The sequence below is a fragment of the Drosophila mojavensis genome, unplaced genomic scaffold, assembly GCF_018153725.1.
Source record: "Drosophila mojavensis isolate 15081-1352.22 unplaced genomic scaffold, ASM1815372v1 contig_80, whole genome shotgun sequence".
NCBI classification, from domain to species: domain Eukaryota; kingdom Metazoa; phylum Arthropoda; class Insecta; order Diptera; family Drosophilidae; genus Drosophila; species Drosophila mojavensis.
In genome coordinates, this window is record NW_025318906.1 from 13549894 (window position 1) to 13562405 (window position 12512).

Below are 12512 nucleotides of genomic sequence, written 5' to 3' on the forward strand. Positions count from 1 at the left end.
AATTTTTGGCATGCTTTGTTTGCGTTTACTTTTGCTGCTTCACAAAAAAGAGGCCGCCCACCCACAGCTCCCCTTGCCATAAAATTTTGATGAGCAGCTGCTGTATTTTGGGTTGTGGTTCGGCCCGGGGTTTGGGCTCGGGTTCTGGAACATCAGGCAACAAATAAATTGGTGCGAATACAGGCGGGAGGCCTCTACCTTTATCAGAGATACAAACAACAGAAAATTGTGCTTGAATGCGATGCGGTAGTGCCTGACTTGGAGATACCCCATACGAAAGTAATTTTATTACATATCTGAACAGAAGTTTAGTAAGGTTTAAAATAAATATTATGTATGTGCAAAAAGCTTGGGATGCTTCGGATATAATAGGCGGATATTTCTCAAATGCACATCTCTAGATTACATATAGATATATAGATATCAACTCGTCTCCTGATTCTGATTTTTCTTCTGCAGGTCACATGAAACCCAATATACCCTGTTCGCCCAACACAAAAACAACGAAATTATTTAGCAGCTACTTTTGGGACAATGCCGAGAACCCCTTTGGCCCGAACCAGTTTCGCTCATGCCCAACCTGCAGCCCTTTTGTAAAGGGTTTGCTGCTGTAATTATGCTAATTTCTGTTTAACATTCTTCTTAATACAAATAAATACCAGACCAGGCACAGAGAGAGAAAAAAAATCAACCACAAAAATCCCAATTCCCAATGCAAGCATCTATCGTCTTTTGACTGAATTGGCTCTGACGTTTAAAGCTTAACGGAAATTGCTTAAAAACGTCTTTCGGCACAATTTCCGGTTAAAGCTGACAACAGCTGCGGTAGCTAAAGCAAATAACGTTTCTTATTTACATAAGTAAATGGATTTCGAATTTTACTAATGAAAAACAAGAAAAGAACATTTTTCCAGGAATTGAAAATGTCTTAAATACCCTAGCTAAGCAGGATGATGGTGTGTTTCTATCTAATATTATTATTAACTGAAGCTGAATATTGGAAGAGAAATATAACTATTCGAATTTCGATGGATGTAGACATGCTTGAACTGATTATAGAAAAAATGAAGATTTATACTGACTATATATTAAAATGCTTCACTTCTCACCATTTAATTACCATAATAAATATCTTTAAATTAGAAAAAAAGAGACTGCCTTATTATGCCGCTTAGCCAAGTTTTTAGCCAATTACTAAATACGTTTTTAGCATTAGGAACTTTGTGTCTTAAGTACATTTTGGCACTTGATAAACGCCAAATGTTTACCGAGGCGAGCCTTTTCATCAATCAACTGGCTAATGAAGCCTGCCTGCAGAGCAAACAAGCAGCTAATTGAAAACTTTTACTCCTCAACTAGCTGTAACACCTACTACAAATCCGGCGACCCAAAACACCTGCTCAGGTCCCACAGGCTCTCGCCCACTACCTATGCACGGACAGCTAACGGGCAGCTTTGTTGCTGCTTCTTCTTCTAGCGCCCGACAAATAAGACTTTTTTTTATTTTGGCGAGAAACATGGCGCACATGGACCTTATATATTGAGCATGCTGTCTGAACTTAAGTTTCCGGTTGTGTTTTACTTCTTTTGCTTCTGTTTGCGCACGGCTTCCGTTTCCGCTCCAGACTCGACTCAGGTCGCAGCAGCTGGTCAGTGCACTTCTTAGAGTTGTGAGCGTATCGTGTTTTTCTGCGAAACTTTGTGATGAAGCTAAAACATATAGTCTAAATTTAACAAAATTTAAAAATATAATAATGGTTGCTTTTATTAATGTATTATATTTGGTTAATATAATGATCGAAGACCTTTAATTTGATATTCATGTGTCAAATTGTAACTGGTTTATTTCTTATTGGCAATAGAGTTCATAGATTATCGAAAATTCGTACCGATATTTTGTCATTATTAATCCTTTTTTTCGGTGCAGCTTTACGAAAAGTTGTTGTTGCTTTTATTAAAAATACTGCAAGTTTCGTTCATTTCTGTCACATTCTCCTTTTAATATGTTATCGAATCCTCGTGCATCACTATATCGATATTTATTCCAAGCTTCGTTTCGTCCATCTCCAAGCTCTTGGTCTATGTTCGTTTACTTTCTCGCTTACTCTTGCCGTCGGCCTGCCAGCTTCACTTGACGCATTGCCGAAAAATTTATTGGTTCGCGCCGGTGGCGAACCCAGAAGCAATCTCACATTAATTTCTTAAATTGAAGCCTCGGCCAGCAGCAGACACAGCTTGCATATATTTGCACACACATGCATGCATATATATGTATTGTTTCTATCCTTTGTCTGTTGCTGAAAATCGATTCGAATTACTTGCCAACAGTTGCTGGCGTCGCCGATCTGAGCATAATTAAATATGTCTACCGTACGGATAGATGTATATGTATGTGCGTCTTTCCATTTTCTTCGCTGCTAATTAAGGCCGGCACTGTTTGCCAGGTGTTTTGTCTTGCTTAATTTATGCATCATCCAGTCTCCAGCGAAGTGCATTAAAACCCAAAAATAATTAATCAATTTGTGAGGCTTTGTTTGTTTTATGCGAAGCGATTGAAGCTTGAACAGTGTTGATTAATGCTGTTAACTGCCGATAAATTACATCGCGTGGCAATTGTCGTTAAATTTTGAAAGCCTTGAAATTCTTGATGCCTTTAATTAAATTTTTAATGCATTTATATGTAACGTAGTTGCTGGCTTGAATATTAATTTAAAATATGCACAGCATACTTTTGAACGTTAAACTTCTTTATTGTGCTCGTCGATCAATATTCGGAATGCCTATAATTCACTTCGTTTGTGGTGAAATGCTGCAGCTTTATTTGGTTTATTTGGGACAACTGCGCGTTGCGTCAGCGGCACAAAATGGATGTTTCTGGCTCCTTTGGCTGCTGGTCATGCGACCCGAAATTTACAAAATGCGAGAAAAAAATAATAGAAGAAAAAAGAGACAAGATTTACGAGTTGCATTTATGAGCAAGCTTTTGGCCCTGCTCCGTACCATGGGCGCTGGCAGTTGAGTAATGCATGTTTCGCAATTGCCAATTGGCTGCCATATATCAATTGTTAGCAGCCAATTTGGCGATCAATATAAAAACGCGTGCTCTGCCCATTAGCACATAATCATGGCCTGGTCCGCAGTAGTTAAAATGCGGGAAGGAAGGACGATTGCTTTGGTACGCAGTGGCCCGCATATTTGTATTGGCTTTGGTTTCGCTCTACAGCTCCTGCTCGACTCATTCTGCAGCTACCTTCATTAAATTACACACACGCACACCAGCACACACACACACACACACTCTCTATAGCGCCCACAGAGGCAACCATGTGTGCTGGTCGTCGTGTCCTTCGCTTCAAGGATTTGCTGTGGCTCCCATTGCCTGCTGGCCGTGTAATCGCAAATAATCATCCACTTAGCGTCATGAAACTTTATGCCAAATGCTCCTCCGGCCGGCTTAGCAGAGAGCCGTGCAGTTGAGCTCAGCTGAGAAGCTGAAACGCGGCACTCAAATGGCCAGGCCCTAAGAGACCCTAAGAGAGTCAGTCCCATATAAAGTGCCCGAACATAGTCATAATAATGTTTATTATTGTTCGCAATTGAGCACATGCCGACTATTTGTTTGCTCTGACAATGTTACGCATAAAAGATACAAATGGATTCCACATACCGCACAGTACTCAAAGTGTGTGGCTGTGGCTGTGGCTGGGGCTTTGCTGTGGTTCCTGGTCTTAGCATCTTGCTTAAAGCCAAAGGAAATGCTCGTTAAGTGAATGTGGATAGGAATCCCAGAAATAGCTGGCAGGCAAATTTAATTTCTTGTACAGTAAAAGTATTGTACCCAAAGGAAAACGGCTTAAACGAAGTTAAATGAATGCAGATTAAAGCAGCAAAATATTAAACACACACATTTAAAAGTTCAATTATTTTTTACTGAAAAAAATTACTAGATTAATATTTTTTATGAACTAAAAATATACAATTGGACCAGTTTATTTTTTTTTTTTACATTAAAAATTAAATTTTTAAAAGATTTTGTTTTAAATGTAGACAATATTTATTAAATAATTATGAAAATCTTTAATAATTAATAATTTAATAATTCCTAGAGCTATGATTTTTGAAGATTAATAAATGACTGTAAAAGTATAACATATTGCAATTATAAAAATAAGATATTGTTTTTTTTTAAATAATTTAAAACAAATTAAATGGTAATAAAATATAAATAAACTTATTTGCAAATAAAATAATGAATTAATTAATCATTGTTAAATCTCTTTCTTTCTGTTCTTCACAAGAACTTTTATGCTAAGGTCTTTACTTCATTTCTATAAATTCATTCAGCTGATATAAATAGAAATTCAAATGCAATAATCAAATTACAAATTAGAAAATACAAAATAAATTCTATTAAAAAATATAGAGACCATTTCTGGTTACATTAATGCTGTGCCCAGACCAACTGTTCAACGAGGCGTAGTTGTTACAGTTGCTGTAAATGAAATCCATTTTGTGGCAAACAGAATTTCCCGGCAATTACACACAATTTCAATTTGATGGGCCAGAGGCTCCGTTCAATTTGGGGCTCATTATGGTCAAAAATCAGAAATACTTGGTAGCCAATAGGCTGGAATAATGCGCAAGGACAAAGCTCAATGAGTTGTTAATGAATTAATTAATGCTTAAATGCGAGTTACATTAAATTTATTACAACAACAACAACAACAGCATAACAACAACTATTTGGCCAGCTAGAAAAGTCATCAATTTTAGTGGGCTGTCCGTTCTGTGGAATTGAGGTTTGGGCAATTTGGGGGCGGATGCGCCAACGGAGCCAGCCAAGCATGCAATTTGCAAGCTTATTTATGGGCCCCAAGACGGCGCGCTAAACCGGATGCGGGTCCGGAACCATAAAGAAAACTTGCAAAATAAAACTTTTCCGCTATTTGATTTGTTGGTCAGCGCCGAGTCGAAGGGTTTCGAGTCTGCGAAAATCTATTGACCCATTAGGCTATCTGTAAGCAGCAAATAGAAATTGGCAAACTGCAATTGCGATTGCAACTTTGACTGCAAATGCAGCTGCAACGCTGCTCAGCTCTGCTCTGCTCTCGTTCTGGTCCTGCTCTACTCCTTCCGCTCCGGTCGAATGTTCCGTCCACATCCTGGCGCTTTTATTCGTTCACTTGCGAAAAAACTTTACAACTTCTGGCCCCGAGCGGCGGATGTTCGTGGGTTGTCGCTGCCACAGGATGGGGGCCCAGAAATGGCTGCACTTCCTTTCCGCTTTCTGCTTTATGTTTGGGCTCCAACAGCCAAACACTCACTCACACACACACACACAAACACACGCTAACAGAGTTTGGCTATGTAAATAGCCTTTTATTATGTTTTCTAGTTAATTTATACAAATTATATACCTTACTATAAATTACTAAAAATACGGGTAAATTTTAACAAGCCCGCGTTAGAGTAGAAGCCTGAGTGGAAATAAGAGCGCGAGCAAGCGTCGGGCTTGACTGACTAAAATATACCCATAATCCAGCAACAAGCTGCTAAAGTCTCTATACATAAATAATATTAAATTACATTTACTAAATGAGCGTGCACCTAATTATGATTAACATAGTGTTAATAAATCCAGTGAGTATTTACTTAATGATTGTCAACATACAGATCATTGACTTATAATCACAATTCGTTAAAATTATAAATATAATATTAATATAATTCTTAACTAATCAAATACTTGCCAAAGTACAGCAGAATAAAAGAAGAATGGCACGGCATGGCACTGAGCGGAACGGGACGGGATGAGACGAAGCGACTGACCACCAAGAGATCAGAAATACGACTGAAGAAGAGCTTCGGCCGGCTCTCCTTATATAGAACAGCAAGACTCTCGACCGAACACGAACTCAACTCTCGAGCTGAATACCCGACGATCAGCTGGAGAGTAAATGTAAAGTTTCATATGTGTGCAGCAGTAGCTGCAGAAACGGCTCTGATTGGTCGGCTGATGATTGAGTGGTTTCTGCAGCTTCTCCTGCACACATATACAACTTAAGATCTCTCTTTCAGCTCTGCCTCGGCTCTGTCTCTTTCTACTCTTCTTCTTGCCTTCAATTGATTGATTATGTTAGATGTATGATTATATAGACTGACAGACAGACAGACTGACGGACAGACTGACAGACTGACTGACAGACTGACTGACAGACTGACAGACTGACAGACTGACAGACTGACAGACAGACTGACAGACAGACTGACAGACAGACAGGCAAACTGGCAGACAGAACGACAGACAGACTGACGGACAGGCAAAATGACAGACTGACTGACTCACAAATAGACCTGATTAGATTACACCATTGATCTGATAAGGAATCTACTAATACATATATGTACTTTCCGAATCTGTCAAGCTTACATAAATTAGCTTGCCTATCAAACTCAATCAAGAATTTATTATATTGCTAAATATTATTTCATAGGCATAGCCCCGCTCTAAACAAAACCCCGCATAACAATATAAAGTATAACAGTAACAGTAAAGTATCCAAAAATGTGGCTCATCATAAAAGCAGTGTTGTAAAATGTTACAAAATTGTGCTGGGCTTTAATTAGCTCAACTAGCAAATGCAATTTGAATTTAACTTGATGAGAATCAAGAAATCTGCATTAAAAGAGCACAGATGGCACTCATAGTTACGGGCAGAGCTTGAGAACGACAAAAACAGAAACAGAAAGAGAGAGTGAGAATGAGAGGGAGAGAGAACCAGCGCGTGCAGGTAAATAGAAGGTAAACACCAGGTGTAAGTAAGCGAAAAAAAGCCAAGTTGAGCAGCTCATAAAAACTCAAGAAGGCGAAATATTTAGCTTGAAGGGTGCAGCAAAATGGAAAAGTATATGGAAAGGTTGCAGGGGCGTGGCAAGGCTTAGCTGAGACCGACGGACTCACGGGGCAGAGAGCGCCTGCATTTAGCTAATCCATGGCCCAAGTTTAAGCAAAACAAAGCCAAATGCCAAAGCACAACTCAAGGACAACGACGACGACGTCGCCTGCCAGGATGTAGAAGGTGCAGGCAGGTGGGCGGGTGGTTAGATGGGCAGGTGGGCAAACTGGCAGGCCGTCGAGTGGCACTGAGGTACGACAACTATGCGACTACTTGACAGTCGCCAAGTCTCGAGCTCAGTTCTTTATTTGAATGCTCTATACCCAAGGTGAATGGGCAAGACAAGAGAGTGGATTGGCTGGCCGACACGGAAAATGCATTTGGCGAAATCTGAATTCCCAGAAAGACAGAAGTTTTTTCAATACAATATATTGGCTTTTATTGAAACGACCCTCGCATTTCTCCCAAATAAGAATGACACAGCATAGCTCAGTTGTATAGCTTATATCATATTATCAATCGAGAATTTTGTGTCTATATTTCATTAAGATCGATAAATATCGATTCGACTTATTAATTATCTGATAAATGTTTTAGTAAATTGAAATTAGTTAATTTAAGGTGGGTAATTTCCATTAATTGCTTCTCTTAGCTAATGCACATGCCTCAAATCTGTTTGCTCAGCTTCTTCTCCAATCCTCCCGATTTCTATGCTTATCGATAACTAACATTAATTAGCTCAGCTATGTCATTTAATTATTATTTGGATATGATGCTTCTCATGCATTTTTGTATATATTTTATATTCAGCATTTTTTCTGCATTACTTATCGATAGTTATCGATTGTCAGTCTAGATTAGGGAACTATTCTTTCCGTCTGCATTATGTATATATTGAGTCACCTTGAAATTCAATCCCAATACATTTGCCTTGAGTATACACCCCACTCCAATTCCACTCTACGTAAAGGGTATCTGCCGTAGCTGTATTTTTTTTTCTTCTCTTGTAGCTCTTTGTGCTGCATGCTTTTGTGCGCTTAAATTTGCTGCTGCAAATATTTTTTGTGGAACGCTTCTATGCAAATTGATGGCTTCTGTTTGTGTTTAGCGCGCAGTCGAAAAACTCGCAAATCCGTTGAAAATCCTTTTTTAACTTTTAATGATGCCCGCCCGTCACTCAGCTCATTGCCTGCTCCCTGCCTCTTGCTCCCTGCTGCTTGCTGCCTGCTGTTTGTCTCTCCTTCGACAGCTCGCATAGTGCGGCAATGTTTTCTCTTGGGATTTGCGTAAAGTATCTGCTAAAAGCTTCCTTTCATTTCGGGAACACCGACCACATGGCCACAACAAAAAACGAGCCGAGCAAGGAGCAGCTGCCCCAAATTCTGTTTGCCATCAATTTAGCCAGGCTAACAAATATGAAAGCCATTTTCATGCTCGCACAGCCTCCCAGCTGAACGCCTCCTTCCCAGAGACCCGCGAGTCTCATAAATGTGGCTTTATTTTTCACTTTATACGTGTTTTGTTTGTTCATCTTGTTTTTCTTTTATGATCCTCCCGGGACAGTTTTGATGATCCTTGCTCTCTGATTAGGAGCTGCTGTTGTGCAAATGTTGTGCAAATAAAAAGAATGTGTGTGAGGTGCGAAGTCGCACATGGCTTTGTTTAAAAATAACAAAGAATTCTTCTCATAAAAAATGGATATCTATCAAAAAGAAAAGTTTTGTCAGTGGAACAGTAGAGCACTCAAAATTTGAACTGTTTTAAGAGTTCTCATTAGTTGAGTCGCCATAGTAGACCAAGAGTGATTCCTAACTGCCCAAGAATTTATTTCAGAAATGCATTTCTTGCAATAATGGAAATTCAATATTGATAAGTATTTTAAATACATTTTTTTCTTTTTGAATAACTATGATTTACTATGTGCAGTAATTATGATCCTTTATTTATTCACCTTTAGTATATAAATTGATTTTCAGCTTGGATTTATATTTCTTGAGCTACTTTAGTTATATAGCCTTCACTCACTTTCTTACTTCTGCCTACTACACTTCTACCCCATCTCTAGTTCATTTTATTCAAGCTCGATTGTCTCTTTATTATTTATTACTTGCTGTCCGAGAGGCACGTCCCAGATCTAACAACACATCCCCTACCATGATTCGTTTCATTATCCTGAAATGCTTTATCTCCTACCAAGATTTCCTTTCATCACTTACTCTTGGAAAAGTTGAGGTCTCTACTATTGAGAGTGCGTAAATAGGGTATATTGAAATTAATAAAATAGAAAGGGGGAGAGAGATAGAAGGCTAGGACATCGATAAATGCTATCAAATTCCATGAAATCGATAAAAATCTATATCAAACAGAATTTATCTATTGTAAGTTTGGCTTATCAACGCATTTCTCCAATAAGTACACATAGATCATCTCCTAGTCGAGCACTCTGTATGTAATATACACTCTCTGTTTTATCACTTGTTTCACGTCTGTTTCCTTTATTACTCTGCTTACGTTGCACATTTTGCTCACGCATTGCTCTTATCTTCAGCTTGGCGCTCCCTTTATGCTTTTCGGTGCCAAATTATTTCCACAACATTTATTCGACAATTAAAATTGAGTGAGTGGAGGGTGCTGAGGGTAGTGAACACTTAAAAATGATATAGCACCTTTTCATATTCAGTGGTCGTAAAATTTTAATTGCGTACGCATCCCAGACGCAGCCATCCAGCGTGTATTTCAATCAACAGATTCAGTACATATTTGATTGCCATCCTCGTACTGCTGGTATCTATGGATATATATGTACATATATACATACATATATATGTATGTATATAGCCTCACCGTCTTAACGGTTAACAGAGCGAAGGCTCTGCTATCGGGTCCAAGGACATGAACAATTTCTAGCACGTGCGCAAACGTTTGAATAATATAACAGCTGCAGAAACAGACGCCGAAACAATGGCAACGGCAATGCCACGCCTCGATGCCTCGTTGCCTCGACGCCTTCGTCTTGGCCCTATCCATTGTCGGTGCGGCCCTCCTTTCGGCAGACTAAACTCATTAATTATGGGAGCTGGCCATGAATACGACATTGTATTTATAATCAACTTTAACCATTGGTAATGTCTGCTCATCAGCATTCATTCAACATGTTTTATACGTTAGATTTCGTGTGCCTGCGATGGCAGTACGCCTTAATGTTGCGAGACGTAATGATTATTGCAATAGTTTTCACATTAGTCAACACTGGAAAGCTAAGCGCAGACTTTCAGTTGCCCTACACGATGTCTAAAGCAAACAAAATGTGAAAGCTTTTAACTCTGATTGATTGTTGAAATGTAGCTATGCGAGTAGTGTTGTAAAATGTAGTCTGAGAGAGAGAGGGGAGAGAGAGAGAGAGAGAGAGAGAGAGAGAGGGAGAGAGAGCAGCATAGCACAATTTAGGTTACCTTTTAGGTTAGCTTTACTCTCAAGTTCTATTCAGTGTTGTTAAACGTTATTATTTTTTAAAGCAATATTTTGTATAGTCCAATATGTCCAAGTAAATTATATTTTTCCATATGCAATATTCATTAACAATTTGCATACTTATCTATGCTCTTTTTATTTTAGGGTGACCATAGCTGTTACTAAACGCTTAAACATATTTGGCCTTCTTTAAAAGTATCACCCTTTTACCTTTCCATTCCATTTTTATAATATTTTTAATATTTCTATGCACTCTGGTTTTTAGGGTGACCCTATCTCATTCACCACTAGTTAAACTGCCGCAAAGTGCTCGTAAGCGCTCTTAAATGTCTCCAGCAACACGTTTCTGCGCCATTGCTTGACATTTTGTCAGTCTGTTCGACCTTGATTGTATTTGATTTAATATTAATCAATGGAAAAAGGCGACATTATGCTCTCTAACTGGCTTTCCATGTCAATTGTTTGCGCTAACAAGTTCTCGGAATTGATTTATTGTATATGCTTGAATGACATTTACATGATTCTGCCGTGTCGACTGCAAATGTCGCTTTAACAGGCGAACTTCAATCATTTGTCCACCCCGGCATTTGCAGTGGGAAAGCATTAATCAAAATAATTCTATTAGCTCGCTAATATGGCAATCGCAGCAACTACAAAACGTCCCAGACACAGTCATCAGGACGAGAAAAAAAGGGCAAAATTACAGATGTTGCTGCGGGTGGATTAGATTAGGTGCCCAACCTCTGGGAGTCGCTGCCTGGCACTGATTTATATTAATGGTATAATGGTATAACAGTATAACAGTTACATATTAAGGCAGCCAGTTAAATCTACAGCTCAACTAAATTGTTCTTAATGAACGTATTTATTATCTACTTTGAGAGTTTTGTAGTCTGAGATTTCTTTTTATATAGAATGATATAGAATATTACAATATTATACAATATAAATTATGATGACAATGATAATGATAATGCTAATGATAATGATAATAATAATGACAATGATAATGACAATGGCACTAAATATTATGATTATATAAATAATAATAATGATAATGATAATGATAATGATAATGACAATCATAAGTCTGAGAACGAGAATGACAATAATATTTACAATAATAATTATACTAATGCAATTGCTAATACGTATGCCAATGATACTGCTATTGATTCTTTTGTAAGAGTATTAGCGCTTCGTTTAGATTACATTTAGACATATGCACAGGTACAAAGAAGAAGAGCTATATGCTCATATATATATAAGACTATCTTGCATACCTATATATGCATAAGGATTGGCTGGCGTGTGTCGGAAATTAAAGCAGTCGACAGGCCTTCGGGCTGGGCCCACATTCCATGCGCCCAGAGCTCTATTGGCCCCTTCAGCTACATAGTTGACAGCAGCTGCTGCCGTCTGTTCTCTGTCCTTCGACGTTTTTGGCTCAAAGGCATTTTAATGATTTTAATTAACTGCATGTTTGCCAGTAATTACACTGGCAACAATGCAATTATGAGTCTAGTTCAAGCTATAAACAACTGTCTTTGGCTCTGGCTGTGGCACAGGACCTGCACAAGGCCTTTTGGCTTTTGCTACACACACACACACACACACACACACATACACAACTACACCTCAGTTGACACAATAATTACATGCATACAGCACACTCTCTCCCACAGTCCCGCTCCATCAAAGCGCACAGCTTGACGCAATTGTGGGGCAGGCAGCCAGGCAGCCAGGCAGTCAGGCAGTCATTCAGTCAGGCTCTTAGTTCATATAAAAGCATTTTGCCTGTTTGCTGTTGACAGTTTGAACCCACGTGGTGCGATTGATGTGGCACAGTGGGATGGAACTTAATTGGCATGACAACGTTAATGCAAGCCAATATGCCACTGTTCATACCACAGTCAGCCCAGTAGTAGAGCGGTAATTGGGTGTTGTCTGACTCTAGCATAACTAATTTTACAGCATTATAGTATTTTTAATTAAATTAAATAAGATTTAATTAAATGAATTAAAAGGCAGTTAAATGAAATTACACACTTGCTTTGTTTGGTATGATTTTAATTTTGGGCGTAATGATATAAATGATTATAAGCTCTTTAATTTAATAGTAAATCAACTATTTAAAACATTTAT